Source organism: Myotis yumanensis, unplaced genomic scaffold (assembly GCF_028538775.1).
Source record: "Myotis yumanensis isolate MYYU_CA2020_CCGP unplaced genomic scaffold, mMyoYum1.0.hap1 SCAF_15, whole genome shotgun sequence".
In the NCBI taxonomy this organism is placed as follows: domain Eukaryota; kingdom Metazoa; phylum Chordata; class Mammalia; order Chiroptera; family Vespertilionidae; genus Myotis; species Myotis yumanensis.
This window is the reverse complement of record NW_027223766.1, coordinates 1015878-1025057: the sequence shown is the minus strand read 5'-3', so window position 1 is coordinate 1025057 and position 9180 is coordinate 1015878. Positions and strand designations below refer to the sequence as shown.

The 9180-nt window shown below is 50.3% G+C and overlaps 1 long non-coding RNA gene across 1 annotated transcript; it reads left to right on the top strand.

The window, feature by feature from the left end:
* Positions 1 to 256: 256 nt before the first annotated feature.
* Positions 257 to 6801, top strand: LOC138992886 (uncharacterized). The gene is made up of 3 exons (XR_011468196.1): positions 257 to 365; positions 1768 to 2894; positions 5309 to 6801. It is a non-coding gene; the product is annotated as an uncharacterized lncRNA (long non-coding RNA).
* The last annotated feature ends 2379 nt before the right edge of the window (positions 6802 to 9180 follow it).

The following is a 9180-nucleotide window of genomic DNA, read 5'->3' as shown; positions in this document are numbered from 1 at the left end:
GCGGCGGGCGGCGGGCGGCGGGCGGCGGGCGGCGGGCGGCGGGCGGCGGGCGGCGGGCGGCGGGCGGCGGGCGGCGGGCGGCGGGTCCCACCAAGAGTGAAAAACTCGGGCCCTCAGCGGTGTGCCCGCCCCTTTCCGTACGGGGGGCGGGGCCACGGCGCGGGGCGTGGTCTGCGCGAACCGCCCTCTGGCTCCGCCCCCTGGACGTACGGCCCGCCCCTCGTGACGCACGGGCCGGGGGCGGAGTCGGCTGGGTCTCGCGTACCAGCGGCCGGGCCCTGTCCCCGGTCCCCTGTCCCCTCCCGGCAGCCGGCGCGGGACAGACGCTCTGGGGACGGGCGGTCAGGTGTCGGCGAAAATACTGGGTGCGGGTGATAAGGGTCCCCGCCGATGGGGGTCTCCGAGCGGGAGACCACGGGAGACGGAGGCCGTCCGGGCGGAGCCAAGAGACGAGCGTCTACAGGTGGCGCCAGACTGGACGTGGGAGGCGGCCGAGGAGTCAGACATTCCCCGCTGGGGGCCAAGGGGGAGGCGGGGAAGGCGGGGCTGCAGCAGCAGCAGCGCTCGGACTCGGACAGCGAGGCGGCTGTCGCCGAGGGAAGGGGGAGGGTGAAGGGGTAAACGGTGACGGAAGGAGAGCTGACTTGGGGGGAGGACACAGTACAACAAACAGTCGCTGTGTATAGAATTGTTCCCCTGAACCTACATAATTGTAATGCCACCCCAGTAAATTCAATTAAAAAGCCGTAACACCGGGGCTTCTTCCGGGGGTAGTGCTGGGGCGGTGATGAGCAGACGCAGACTTAGTCGTGTTCCTGAGACTGGAGAGTCCGCGCAACTCCACGCGCGATCATTGCCTTTGACACCGGGCGGGAGCGCGCAGCAGGGAAAGCCCGGGTGCGCGTGTGCCCTGTTCTTGTTCAGGTTGCTACACACGACCTCCCGGGACGCTCTCTGCCGCGGCATCGAGAAGGCCCCCGTGCCCTCGCTTCTGCACCTTGGAGTGGGTGATGCCTCGCGCTGGGCATTTAAAGGGAAGGAAACCTGAGCTGTTTTAAGCAGCTGAGGTCGGAGCGTTTTATTTGTCGCCAGAGCAGATCTGGGTCACTTCCGAGGGATGTGAATGACAGGCTATTTTACATGCAAGAAGGAGAGGCCAGAGCCCCCTCATTGCAAGGTGAGGCTGTGTGTGGACGTGTGAGGAACCCGGGCCCCTCAAAAACAAGCGATTCTATTCCCTCCCCATCTTGTCTCTGTTCTTTCCCTCTTGTGGGCTGCTCTCTCGCTGCCGACTGGTAAGTCTAACCCACATTTAGCAGGAGGACAGACAGTCCAGTTACAAGAGCCTTTTGCTCTAAGCCCGCCCCGTCTAGCTCCCCACCAGCCTATGGTTGGCTCCCTCTTGTGCCAGGAGCTCCCCCTGACCCAATGGCCATTCCCACACAAACTCCACCTCCTCCCCTGGACTGGGAGCTCTGGGCAGGGCAACACGGACCCTAATGGGACGCCCTCAGCCTTGCCCCAGGACAATTTATTTTTCACAGAATTGTGAAAGTTCTACTTCACAAGAGGAAGTTACAGTCCCTTGTGAAGAGCGAACATGAGCTCCCTACAAGGCATGTGCGAGGGTGCCAAGAGGAGGATGGCCAGGACCGGGGAGGGATGAATCCAGGAGCTCTAGCACTGCTCCTGGCTGTGGCACTGGACACTCGGCCCTGCGGTCCTTCTCAGTCCCCTGCTAATTTCGAACATGACCACTCTCCACAGCTCCTTCCAGCGTCAGCTATGGCGGGAATTGCTCACCTGCCCAGCCTGGTCTGCCTCACTGCTTGCTGCCGCTGTCCCACCCCTTCCCTGCACCGGCTTCCTCTCTGCCTTCGCTGCTCTTTGCATCTCTGACCAGAAGAAGTGGATCTTAACGGGAAGGACCAGAGGTCAGGGGCACCCCTGTGTCAGCTGTTTGCTCAGCTGGTTATGGAAAGTTAGAGGCTGACCTACAGACAGGACTTCCAGGTCAGAATTGTCCAAAGATTTGTTTCCAGTTTCAATTTCACAGAAAATAGAACCTTGGGGTTCAGTTAGAAAAGTGGTAGCGGATGACCCGCCATGCCTGGCAGTTCTGTCACTGTGACCGTACAGGTGCTGTGAATGGAGAGCTGCTCACTACCCACCACGTTACCACCATCTGGGACATTAGGGAGAAAACCAGGATTGAATGTGCCCTTCATGTGTTTGTTTATGAAGTAAGAAAAAGAAAAAGTCAAATATTCCACTGCAATGAGGGACTGATGTTATTTCTACAGAAAAAATCCCTTCTTTTTGAAGTACCATATACAAAATCATATGTTCAATATTACCAAGTACTTTCAGTTTTTCAACTCTTCTCATAAATTAAGACGGAAAGAAAATATGTGATTAGAGAACATTGTTAAAATTTGGGTTGTTGTCGAGACTCGTTCTTTGGGTACATGTGAGGGAGAAAGGCATCCTCCGCTGACTGGGGCCTGCGGATCCAGCTGGGCACCCCTCACAGCGTCATGCTTCCCCCTCTCAAGCCCATGATCTCACTGAACAGGAAGAAGAGGAGGCTCCGTCTCCAGTTAAAAGAAAGGAGTGAAAAAAGAGCAGCACAGAAGTAGGCAGGCGTGTCTGCTCAGCCGCCGAGTGAGACAGGTCCTCACTTCTCCACACTCACAGGAGCATCTGGGACTGGCATTTTAGTGGACACACTGGAGGCGAGACCCTGCCCCGAGGGCCCGTCTTCCCATGTGAGAGGCAAACTGCGCAGCACGCGTGTTACACGCGACGGCACAGAGGAAGGCATGACGAGGTCTGGGAGTCGGGGACGCCCTCGGTTCTGCAGCGAAGGCGACACTTGAGCTGGATGCTGGAAGGTGAGTAGGCACTTACTTATATCCTGCTCCTTCCAGGAGGAGTTAAAGTGCGTGAGGAGTTGACAGGCCATGGAGGCCTGGGTAGCTTTTCAGAATGACAAAGCTCAGGTGTGTGTCCTGCCCCTGGGGGCAGGGAGGGCGTGGGGTGGGTCAGGTCCCTAATTGTATTTTGCTCCTTTTGACCAGAAGAGTAACTTGCAGTTTGGGTCTAAACTAAAAATAAGTCCCTCTCCCCCCGGGACAGAGTGTTACCTTTCCTTTAACTACACATTGATCATATCTTTGGCTGCGGCCTTTTAGGAGCTTTTCCGATTCACTGTTTTATGCTCACAAATCATGTGGGAAATAAAAGCTTCCTAATACACTTGGTCGCTGAGGCGGTTACTAAGTAACTCCTCCTCCTCACCACCTAAGTCCTGACCAGCTGAGGGAGACACAGGAGTGGGAGGATGAAGGTCCGACTTCCTTCCTGATGGGGCTGCTGGAGAAGGGCTTGGGATGGGTCAGAAGCTGGCTGTCCCACCCTCCCAACAGCCCACGAGAGGGGAGGTTTGAGCCTGGAGGGTCAGCCATGCGGTCGCCCACCTGGCCACGTGGTTATTCTGTTGCCATGTGGAGGAGGAAAGGAGTAGGGGATGGGGGACAAGCAGGGACGGCAAATACTTATGGGAATCAGAGGATCAGTCACTCAGATGGATATGTTTTATAATAGAGTTTTCAATAGAAGAAAATAACAGTGTTTAACAGTGACTTCCAAACATTAGAAAAATAATTTATTCCTCTAAGACAGTGATTCTCAACCTTCCTAATGCCATGACCCTTTCATACAGCTCCTCATGTTGTGGGGACCCCCAACCATAAAATTATTTTCGTTGCTACTTCATAACTGTAACTTTGCTACTGTTATGAATCGTAATGTAAATATCTGATATGCAGGATGTATTTTCATTGTTACAAATTGAACATAATTAAAGCATGGTGATTAATCATAAAAACAATATGTAATTATATATGTGTTTTCCAATGGTCTTGGGCGACCCCTTTGAAAGGGTCGTTCGACGCCCAAAGGGGTCACGACCCACAGTTTGAGAACTGTGAGATTGGGCAGGAGTCCCGGGGAGCATGGCCCAGCCTGTATCCTGAGTTCAGACTTCTGGCCTCCAAAACTGTCTGAGAAGAAACCTCTATATTTTTTAAGCCACCCAGTTTGTGGCAATTGGCTATGGCAGCTGAAACTAATGCACCTGCCTGACAAAATCGGATAATGAAGGTAAAGAAGCTGGACATGAAGAATAAGGATCGTTTCTTGTCTTGTATGAAATGCTGACAGGAGCACAGAGTGCTCACGGAAACCTCTCCTTGCCTCCCCCCTCAGACCCCGGTGCCCGTGCTGCGGTGGGTGCCACGGAGAAAACTAGGCACAGCCCGCCTTCAGGACGTCTCGGTCTCCTGGGAAGGGCTCCATGTACACAGACCACATGACTCATTTATAAAGAACTAAAATTTAAAAAGCTGCAGCATTATAGGCTACTTGGCAATGAGAAATTCACCCACTGAGTTGGGACAAATACATTTGACCATCTAAGAAAATCAGGTATATAATTTGTCCCATTGTGGTAATTCTGTCTGGGCAATATGGTGAAAACTGTTATTAAAAAAGGTTCCTTGCCCTGACCGGTTTGGCTCAGTGGATAGAGCGTTGGCCTGCGGACTCAAGGGTCCCGGGTTCGATTCCGGTCAAGGGCATGTACCTTGGTTGTAGGCACATACCCAGTGGGGAGTGTGCAGGAGGCAGCTCATCGATGTTTCTCTCTCATCGATGTTTCTAACTCTCTATCCCTCTCCCTTCCTCTCTGTAAAAAAACCAATAAAATATATTAAAAAAAAAAAAAGGTTCCTTGTATTTCTAAGGCAACTCACTTTATGAAAAAATTTCTTTAAATAAAATTCAACTGATTTAGTTAAATGTTTGTTAATAATTGATGATCTGAGAAATATGCCAGGAAGAAAAAAAGCTGAAAGCTGAATTCTTAGGAAACATTACCACTAATGATCAATTAAAATGGAATAATATTTTAATGTGTAGGAGAAAAGGACTTGAAGAGGTAAACATTTTATGTATATTTTAGAAATATCTATTATACTAAAAATACCAGGGAATCATATGAACACTCTTAATGTGATTTTTGCTCATTCCTTTGTGTTCTTTGGAAAAACATTCCTATAAAAATTAGCAAAATAAAGGGGAATATGGCTTGAATTATTTAAATATCAATAATTACAGGAATTAATACTGCTGTTTATAACAAAACTACTTTAGTATTTAAAAAGAAATACTATCTGTACATATAAAGAGGTAATATGCTAATTGTCTCTTATGGTGTCCCAGTAACAACCAATTTGCATATTGACAGACCAGCAGGAGGTGGGCGGCAGGAGCCAAGTTCCCGGAGGTCTGAGGAGAGCGCCTGACAGGAGCCCGGACTGCAAAGAAGGAAGAGGAAGCGGCCATGGGGAGCTCTTCCAATTCCCCTGCACAGACACCCTACCCCAGCCCCCGCACCCCCAGGGAGACAGCCAGACACCCAACCCCAGCCCCCAAACCCCCAGGGGAACAGACAGACACCCTACCCCAGCCCCCACACTGCCAGGGGGACAGACAGACACCCTACCCCAGCCCCCAAACCCCCAGGGGGCAGACAGACACCCTACCCCAGCCCCCACACTGCCAGGGGGACACACAGACACCCTACCCCAGCCCCCAAACCCCCAGGGGAACAGACGGACACCCTACCCAGCCCCCACACTGCCAGGGGGACAGACAGACACCCTACCCCAGCCCCCAAACCCCCAGGGGGACAGCCAGACACCCTGCCTCAGCCCCCGAACCAATGGGGGCACAGACAGAAACCCTACCCCAACCCCCGCACCACCGGGGGTACAGACAGACACCCTACCCCAGCCCCCACACTGCCAGGGGGACAGGTAGACACCCTATCTCAGCCCCCACACCAACGGGGGCATAGACAGAAACCCTACCCCAGCCCCTGCACCACTGCGGGGACAGATGGACACCCTACCCCAGCCTCTGCACCCCCAGGGAGACAGACAGACACCCTATCCCAGCCCCCACACTCCCAGGGGGGGTGGAAGGATACCCTACCCCAGCCCCCGCACTGCCAGGGGACAGGTAGACACCCTACCTCAGCCCCCGCACCAACGGGGGCACAGACAGAAACCCTACCCCAGCCCCCGCACCTCCAGGGTGACAGACGGACACCCTACCCTAGCCGCTGCACCGCCAGGGGGACAGGGGGACACCCTACCCCAGCCCCCGCACCCCTGAAGGGACAGGTAGGCTGACCAGACAGGGAGAAGATCCAGCCTCGAGGGTAGCTGCAACCCGCACCTCCGACTCCCGATCTCTTCCCCTGTCACCGCCACCAGGGGTGCCCACAACAATAGCACGCAGTCAAACACCCTTCAGCGGCCCGAGGCACCCAGGTCTGCACTCCGCCACTGCCGGGCCCTCTCCGCTGGGGCAGACACTCGATGCAGAAGCTGCCCCCGATGGTCAGTGTGCAGCACTGCTCAGCCTGAAGCTGGACTCACAGCTGGCGAGCACAGCAGCAGTGGTGGGAGCCTCTCCCACCTCCGTGGCAATGCTAAGGATGTCTGACTGACGGCTCAGGCCCATTAAGTGATCAGTCAGACATCCCCCCAGGGCTCCCAGGCTGTGAGAGGGCACAGGCCAGGCTAAGGGATCCCCCCCAAGTGCACGAATTTCATGCACCGTGCCTCTAGTGGTTATATATTTTTCCTTGGTCTGCACACACCAAAAAATCTTGACCTAACTCTTTCAAATGTAATACATGTGAATAGAAATTAAAATTATTATGAACCTGGACTCCTGTTTTTGTGTTTTTATTACCTTATATGTAAATGAAATAACACTCCTCTCTAACCAGTGAAGATCACCAATTTAGGATTAGTTTTTAAAGACTATTTAATAAAGACAGTTTTTTTGGAGTAAAAAGAATTGTTCACAATTACTCCTCACATCCCAGTTTATAAAATATTTGGAAATCCATAAGTAGGGGATCTATTTCAAAATTACATTTTTACTGAGCCATTCCTCAGGTTAAAACAACAAAAATGGGTCCTGTGATCACATAGAATGACTGAGCCTTACTCCTTGGGCTGCATTCAGACTCGGTATGAGCAACCCCAGCTCCCTCCTATGTTCCTAGTTAGTGCAGAATTCGCTAAAGAATGGCTTCTTTTTGGTGTCACAGGCTCACCAGCAACAATGGAACCTATTGGTCAGCAGTCTCTGAACTTCCTTTTGGACCCTGAGACACTTCCCAGGTTCTTCTGTTGGAAAGGCCATCTTTCTTACCGTCCCCAGCGTCCTTATGACCCAGGGATGAGGAATCGGACCCACGCCTGCCCCCACCCTGTAGTTTAGTCTGTGATTTTTAATTATTTTGACTCACAATCTTTTACTCACTGTGAACCTGTCTGATAGTCCCATATACTGGGCAGTGTTATCTTGACACACAGAACAAGGACTGACTGCTGAGACAGACACTGAAAATGCGCCAGGATGCTTTCCTGTAGAAGTTGGATTTATGAGTGATTTTAAAATCTCCTTAGCGCTTCCTATCCTTTCCAACTTTGTATAATAAAAATTAAGTTGCTGTTGATATTTATTTGCACTTTAAATAGGACTTTATCCACAAATATTAGTGGTGGGAGGAGAGTGTCAGGGTCTGTCACCCAGCTCAGTGAGGACGTGAGGACGGCGGGCAGGTCTGCCTGCACCCAGGGACTCCCTCCCCGGCTCCACCTGGAGATGCCTACAGGCAGGTCTGCGAAGGGCCCTCATTCTCACCAACCCACGAGTGCTGGGGTCCAATCCCAGCAGGTCCAGGGGTCCCCAAAGGTGTGGACGGAGTCGGCGAAGAAGGAATGACACGAAGACAGCCTTCAGTTGATCAGCAGCCTAGTCAGGACCTATAGCCAGGATCTCCAGCCAAAGTTCTGGTCGGAGTTCTGGTTAGGAACTGATGAGGATCTGATGTTTATTGTCTTGTTACATCCATATTTATACCAGCCGATTTTAATCCTGTCAATTTCTATTACAAAGGTTAGGGCGTTTCTTATCTCCATTCCAGGGAGTAAAGATTATGTAGCTTAACTACCCGCCTGGCACTTAATTAAGGGGTTGTATCCCCTCCCTAACCTCAGGGAAAGATCCCCACCTGGGGAAACAACCTTTCTCGGAGAGGTGACCTTGGTTAAAACACATGGCGCTAAAGAGAGCAAACATATTAAGAACAATATGCTATATATGCCAGGTCCCTTGAAACATATGCTGTGCAGATGTTTCTTTCCTGCAGTGACTGTGTCAAGCAGCAAGGATGGACCGGCTCCCGGCACACGAGGAGAGCAGGTAGGAAGAAACCAACTTTTTAACTTTTACTGAATCCAAATACATTTTAAGAAATATTTGCGATAATGTTGAAGAACTATAGACCCAATGGGGAAAAATCAAATGGTATCACTGGTGTACTCAATTTTAATCTAAGTTTAAAAACAAAGAAAGGTGATGACATTTTTATTTAAGTGCCTAGATGTTTACTATGATCTTAAAATGCCATATGGTAGTTATTAATTTATTGGGGACAGACTTGGAATGTATTTGTATATATTTGTAGATACTTGGCATTTTAATGAATTGCCTTTTTTGCCACTAAATTCTATAAATAGCTTATCTCAGTGGTATTGGCTTTTGGTAAATTAATGTTTGATAAATTGGTAACCTTGTTGGAAAGGATAACATGAAGTTCACTGTTCTATGAAAGCAAAGTGGCCAGGAGTAATTTTTTTTATTTCAAATACCATTCAGGTAATGGGAACAACAGAATCGCTGTGTTACTGTTTTCCAATCTCTCTGATTAAGATTTTTGTTGGGGTAAAAGCCATTTTGCTTCTTGGAGTGAATATCCTTTTAGCCAAGTTTTCATGTGGATGTTTTCAAATAAAATATATCAGAGGAGAAATATGAAACCCGTAGTATTGCTTTTCAGGTGTTCAGTTTCAGCCAAAAAAAAAAAAAAAAGGAACAAAAAATAAAGTTGCCCTGTATTTTTAAAACATGAAACATTCAATTATAAAAACACTTGTCTTCTCAGACAAATAGAAAACTGTTCCTGCTGCTGAAATAATGTTTGCTGAAGTAATTATATGATACATAGTTCAATCAAATAAGAAATAAGGGCAA